The sequence below is a fragment of the Hermetia illucens genome, chromosome 4, assembly GCF_905115235.1.
Source record: "Hermetia illucens chromosome 4, iHerIll2.2.curated.20191125, whole genome shotgun sequence".
Taxonomy (NCBI): domain Eukaryota; kingdom Metazoa; phylum Arthropoda; class Insecta; order Diptera; family Stratiomyidae; genus Hermetia; species Hermetia illucens.
The window spans coordinates 34,536,266-34,543,659 of NC_051852.1; positions in this window are offsets into that span (position 1 = coordinate 34,536,266).

Consider the following 7,394-nt stretch of genomic DNA (forward strand, 5'->3'; position numbering starts at 1 on the left):
CCGAGTAGTGCTGCGAGTTTCACAGCGAAAAGTCGACGGAATAAATATAGTATAAGACTAGCAGTAACTCTTTAGAGTTAAGATATTTCCATTTAAAGTCGCGCGAAAAAAAGTTTGAAGGGCGGCCTCGAGGTGTACATTCGGTAGTTCTCATAAAGATAAATCAATCATGCACTTCGAGCGGTTCATTTTGCTTTCGTTAGTCTTCTGCAGCACCTTATTTTGCCTAGTGTCAGCAACATCTTCTCCGACTACAGTGAACTTAACCGAAACAACTGCCAGAGTTGATGTAAATGAAACAGTCCCAGTACAAGTGGCACAGAATGCAAGTGAAATCCTTCCTGACTCCGCGCCTAAATGGTGGGGAGCCGCCGCAGTCCTCAACAATCCAACTGATTCGCAAATACCGCCGAACATTTTAAGGCACTTGAGACTCAATAAAACTAATGGTGATAGTAATCTGGAATCCGCAACGCCAATCAGTCCAGATTCTAGTTTATGGTTACATGGTTCTCAATTACATCGCATTGATAAGAATCGTTTTGTCCCCCTTGTAGGGGAAGGTAGCGGAGACGGATTCCTCTCTGAGAGGCCAGTGAGTATGAAAAAACCTAGCAGGCAAGATGACATTAACAAAGAAGATTACGACTCCTACCAAGATAATGATGAGGACTATCCTTCAACTGAATCACGGACCGTAAAAGGTGACCATTCGAACCATTCGGAAAACTATGGGGATCACACCAGATACGACAAAAGTGACGAAGAATATTATGAAGCTGTTCCACTATCAAGAAGTAGTGAAGAATACGCAGACAGCGAGTTTGACAATAGAGCACCAGTTGATTCAAAGAATGACATTGGCGCAGTATCACCGGAGAAACATTCAAACATGGTTGTCATCAAGCGCAACCATGTGGATAAAGACATTTTGTGCCTCGGTGCCTTGATTACCTACACTCACTTCCTATCATCAGCTACTTGTGTCACGATTAACAAGAACTTAATTAGGCAGGGCGACGTTGTTCCAGCGGCTGACCACCCAAACCAATGCAGGAAATTCGCGGGGTGTCCCTCCCGAAAAGTGAGAACAGCATTCATATCCCGAAACTATCATAATGGTCATTCTGATGTTAGTATAGTTGTTCTTAGAAAACCTTTCTGCATGACTAAAGAACTTCGGCCGGCATCCTTGACATCAAAGCAAATAAGAATCGGTGACCCAGTCAAACTAGTGGAGGTCAACGATGTGCTACGAATCGTGGAACTCGAGGCAACAGAGTGTGATGTAAACCAGATACAGCAACGAAGAGAACGAAAAGAAGTTTGCATTCCGGCAGTGCCCCTTTCCGTTGGCAGCCCGATCTTTAACCAAGTCGGAGAAATAGCCGGTTTGGTGTCCTACGAAATTGTGAATTCTTCTAGCAAATTCATAATCGCCGATACCGTTTTATTGAGACCCGCGATCCGTGATATAATAAATCTGAATCCTCCGCATGAAGCTCGAAAAGACTGTTATGGTCGGTTTTTAAATGAGTATTAAGAAAAAGAATGTGATTTCGTATTTGTTACGAAAGACGTTGATGAATAAGAAAATGAAACGTATTTTCATCTAGTTTTATTTAACTAAAGAAGGAAAAGAATATATAAAGTCTAGGAAAGGTATCCATTGTTGGAAGGCATACCGATGACGCACGTGCCCGAGCTATCCCGTTGTTACCTGGTATTGCTAGAATTACGGCTGCAGGTATGTTTAAGCGAGACTTTGTCCGATCGTTTATGCACTGCGTGTACTAGAGGTAGATGTTCTGTGAAAAGATCAATCTTCCAGAAAGCGACTTAACTACTCAATGATGGCTGTTTGGGAGAATTTATTTGAAATGGTTGTCTAATTCATTCCAGTACTCCCGGGAAACTCAATTTCGTTAAAACTAGTTACATTCAGATGACAAATCCACTAAAGTGATAGAGAACCGTAGCTCCTACTACTTGTTATTACTAACTATGGTGATCTTTCCAACGTTTCTTTTGAACGCGGTCCCTAGGCAAGGTTCTACCCATGACATATAGGTTTTATCTATGCTAAGAGACGCGACGCTCGTTGATCCATCATGTCGTTTGCAAATTAAGAGCCCGCGCTGAATTAACAAATCTGCTGATATCAGAACCTGATGGCTATCTAACAGAGGATGACTTCCCCCAAAAAAAGACATCATAATATACGCTAGATTTGCCACTGATAATCGTTTCTTCAAGCATCACCTGAAACTATCTACTGCTGGCTCAAACAATCCTCAAAAGTGACTTGTTCATTGGAGAATATATATATATCCCTGGCGTACCAGGTTTATCCTCACCTGAGTTGCAAACGCAGAGCTGCATGCGACCAGGCGCGTGTCATGGGTTGCGGATAATGACATGACCCACCGGGTCAGCTACGAATATCGCAAGTTAATCTTGTTAATAAGTAGCCGCGGACAAGCAGAACGTTTCCCTTTGTGTTCGTCCTCCCTTACCGATTCTTCCCGTTCAGGGGGAGTAAACCTCCTTAACAAATCCGTAATCCGGGGTGAAGGGATCGACGCGCCTATCGGATGAATTGCAGTGACGTTACACTGTATTTCAGCGGCTCCCCTCCAAATACCTTCCCTACCTTTGGAGGTAACCATGGGGCATTGCAACATTGGGGCTCTGTTGCAGGGTTGACTGCTTCCCCAATACTCGTGGGAATAAAAATTGGGGAAAACAATTTAAATTCTCTTAATGGGACCCCAGGGACACGAAGACAGTACCCAACACGGTTAAGGGTCGTTCAACAACATCAGAGCGGCTCTTCGCCCTTGGATGTTTTGGCGGTTATGCCGTCAACCACCAGGGACGGGAGACCTAGGCGTCGTATGGTTTGGACGAACCAACTCAACGAATTTATCGTCCGCGCCTATTACCGTGTCACGGATTTGGAACGGAATCCATCAGGGTACAGACATCGACTACATGACGCGTTCATAACCCGATTTCCGGAGCTAAGTCATGTTCCGGAACAGAACGTCGTCAACCAGTACCGGGTGATAGTGAATATATATATGGTTACCATTCACCCTTGTCGAGTCAACCACGCCCATGTGCTATCCTTCGCGCTTTTCAACTGAGACGTCCGCACTAACCCTCTACCGTCCTGAACCAAAAGCTCTTGGGGCGACCTACTCGTTGGCCATTTTGGGAGAGTGGGTTCCATGGCATGGCGTAGCTAGAAAACCAATTGTCGCCCCTGGGTAATGCTATCCACTGCTACTTCCACATTCCGACCACATTACTCACGGGTGACAGGCGGGTGCGCCTAAAATCTAAATTCTTTTAAATAGTACCAGGCCAGCGTACTTCGATGATACCACGCCTATGGGTATTGACAAAAGCTTTGACTGACAGTGGGAGTCATTTTCCATGTGCTGCTCCCATATAGCAACACAAAAAACATAAGGACATAACAGTCTCAACCTTAATCTTGGTGTTGAGATAACTGGATTTCTATATTTCAGACAAGGCATCAAAAGGTGATCTGGCGCCATGATCGGTTGAAACCACGTTTGCTATCATGTCATCAGCGCAGCGGAGGGTACAAGGCGACATGATGAACGTCACTAATAGCAAGAATAAATCATATCGGTGACAAGATGCAACTCCGCTGACTCCGCTTTGGGCGTCAAAATTCTCCGAGATTCTACCCCAGTGCAGCATGTGACATTTGGTGCTATTACATGTTGCACCTATAACAACCACCAGTTTTTCCTAAATGTCCCTCCTGCGCACGGCACGCCAGATACACTCCCTCTTCACACTATCGCAAAACTTTTTCGAAATCGATGAAGAAGAGGTAAAGCGAATATCTAAACTCTACGAACTGTTCTAAAATGATCCGGGGTGTGGAGGTGGTCGATACATGAGGATCCGGAACGGAAAATAGCCCGCCCTCTGTCGATCAAACTTCCAAGATGCTCTTAGGTGCCTTCCAGGACTATTTTAGCTATTATCTTTGGGACGGCAGGGAACACGCATATACCTCTCTAATTGTCACCCTCAAAACAAGTGCCTTTCTTTCGAATCCTAACGACCATCCCTCTCTGGAAAGGTATCGGATACCCTGGACTTTCGTAGTAGTGTAGCGCAGTTACTGAACTAAATAGCTCTGCGGGGTGGCCAATGGCTTTGCTCCGTGTGAGTGAAACAGCTCGTGCGGTGTCGGTCAGTTGAAAACCAACTGGGCTTAGGACAGACTCTGTGCTCGAACAATAATCCACCAGTGACAAGGCGGTGGAAGTTGCAAAAATCCTTAAACTTTTCACCATTACCGTCCCAGTTGCGAAGATCGTGGTTCCCCATCACATGTCTGAGCAAGATGTTGCCAAAGTATTCAGATCACTCATCATGATTACAATGTCACTTTCAGGAAGCCTATGCTGAACTGCCTGTAATTGCCCATAGAAAACATTCTTCTCCCCTATGCCGGAAAACTCCGGTGGTGCATAGCACTGTAGAATTGTGATGCTACTTAACCTGAACCTGAATCTTGTAATCAGAAGTCTGTCAAAAATCGCTTTCCAGATCAAGAGAGCACACCTTGTAATAGCCATAAGAAACAACCCGACACCGAATTCGCGTCTACTACAACTTGGCTTTCCAGAGTATAAAAGAAGATTACCATAAGTGCGGCAAGAGGGAGAGGAGTACTTTCCAGATTCCCACAATCTTGCTTCGCTTAGACCCAGCATTTACTGCTTATATCTTTGGAATTCCCGCTCAAGTTGGAGAAAGCAAACATTCTGAGAACCCTCGTTATCGTTGTCGAGGAGCTTGCGCATATTCTAGCAACCAATCATAGTCCGTTTTCGATAGGCAGTGGTCGCAGCCATGAGGTCAGTCCCAACCAAAAACGTTTCTGACGTTTCAATAGTAGTAAACTTAAAATTTGCAGGATGCAAACCCACAAATTTCAAATCCTTGTTGTTACCTTTTACGACGCGTAGGGAGGACTTTGAATATATTCTTAAGCCCTGACTCACTCAAAGCGTCCAGGTATGTAATATCGAGACGAAGAGCCTTGGTTACGTGCAAATAACAACCTTTTGTTTTGTAAAATGCCACATAGGTCCGCTTCCTAGTTTTCAAACACAAATCTTGTTGACAGTCATTCCATAGAGTACCAAATTACCGTATACACTGGAGGTACGTCTTCTGGTTACCTGTAGCTACGAAAATGTCACCCACGTAACACGAAAAGTATCTACAATTCAAGGGATGGTCCTTGATGCATTGAAACAACTTAGCAACATGTTCGAATAGTGTGGTAGTAGCCGTTATTGTGATGGTTTTCTCTGCTACCGCAGTTTAGTCGAAAGACTTGTAGAGCAAGTCTTATATTTTACCTCCTGGATTAAGTATTTGAGGATAATCTGGATTTAATCGCCCGGAATCATTTAGGCGTGCAACCACCCGTATAAGTCGGTGATTCGCCATGTGTTGCCTACCTACGACACGAGATGGCCAGGCTAGGCCATGGTTAATTCTTTGCTGGGGTGGGGCTCGGACATGCTTGCTTGGTGGCCTTGAAAGGAGGGCTGACGAACTTCCGTGGTCACGCAAAAATAAAAGGGTCTGTGGTATAAACCGCGTGAAGTACGAGTGTATGTGGTACCAACAAGGTAGAGCGGAGTAACGAGTTTTTCCAAAGGTGTAATAACTTCAGTGACGATGATAGATGGAACATAAAAGTCACCGTTCGGAGCCAGGTCGGTCACCTTCTTATCTCGGGTGTCGGTTGGAAGATAGGAAGTTTGCATCAATGATAACTTATCAGACAGTTGTAACGATGAGCTGCTAGCAATGGATAGGTTGTGGATCCCAAGGTGATATGTGACGAAGATGACAATTAGTGAGGCGATGGCAGCACTTTTGCGTTTATGAATCATGTGATACCAGCAGGCTAAATTGTCTGTCACAACGAGGACCTGACTATCACTGCTTGGTTGATGAGATCAATTAGGCCATATCAGAGGATAGCGCTGCTACACTTCTACGACAGGGTAAACGTCTGTTGTGGTTATGCTCGTAGGGCACGGCCAGCGGACACCGACGGGAAAGACAAAAAATCCGTGGCGATGGAACAGCGGCAACAGTTGCCTGCTCATTAAGGTTGGATACCTTGAGCTCTTACCGTCATCTACTTTTCGATTATGGCAGTTTCTGGAGCCCTCACATAAGCCTGAAGATTCCCCTGAGTTTCTTACCGCAAGGTTTTAACTAAATGACGGTATGTGCAGCTGTCTTTCTGATGAATGCCATCAGATGCTCCTTATTTGATGAGTTCATGATAGAGAAAAATTGTGCACACAGATCACGCTAACTATTTCGTTGACCATACCCTGTCCTTCAAAAAGATTTTACCCAAGCGTCCTCCTTTTTTCCATCATCTGGTCTAGTTCGCCTTGTGTTGACAACGCAAACCTATAGGCAGAATCGCTTTCTTTGTTTTTACGATGCTATAGTTCATATCGCGCTTTAGATGCAAGTGTGAACCGTATATACCAAGAGGTATATAAGCCGTCAGTTCCCACTGAATTCCGTCTAATCACGGTGACATCGCTGGAACTTAGATCAGGACACAGTGAAGCGTGTAAGCTATTTTTGTAATGTCACAGATTCTAGACGCCTTCGTATCGACATTTGCTGTAGGGTATATTGTACTCTTTGCCTTGAAACCCTTTTTGTAGTCATACCTACTTCAATCCGGCGACGTCGAGGCTTTTCACCCTAAGCAGAACTAGCAAATTAACGGAGGCATATCTCGAAAGCTGTAGGTTAATCTGGATTATTACCATCTCCGGCTGGTCATGGATCCGGTTCAATAGGCTACCGTAGGTGGGTCACTTATGAGGAGGTTATACAGAATATGTTTTCCCTGATAAAATGTACTGCCAAGGATATGCGGGAAGAATAAAGATAGGAGAGTACAACTTTAAGACCGTTGATAATTTCTCCTATTTAGGGTCGAAAATCACAACCGATAACAGCTACGATGATGAAATGCGCGTACGGTTGTTGGCACCCAACAGAGCCTATTTCAGCTTACAAAAACTGTTTCGCTCGAAACGTCTTACCATAAGGTCAAAGCTCTTATTGTACAAGACAATGATCTTGCCAGTCCCCAAGTAGACTTGGGTACTTAGCAAGGAAAATTATGAACTTTTGGCCGCTCCATGAGGATGGACGATTCCGTAGCCTACATAACGACGAAATCTATGAGCGATACCATGACCGTCAGGTTGTGGATAAACTCCGGTTCAATAGGTTACGGTGGGCGGGTCACTTAATCCGTATGGATTAGGATGATCCCACCCGGA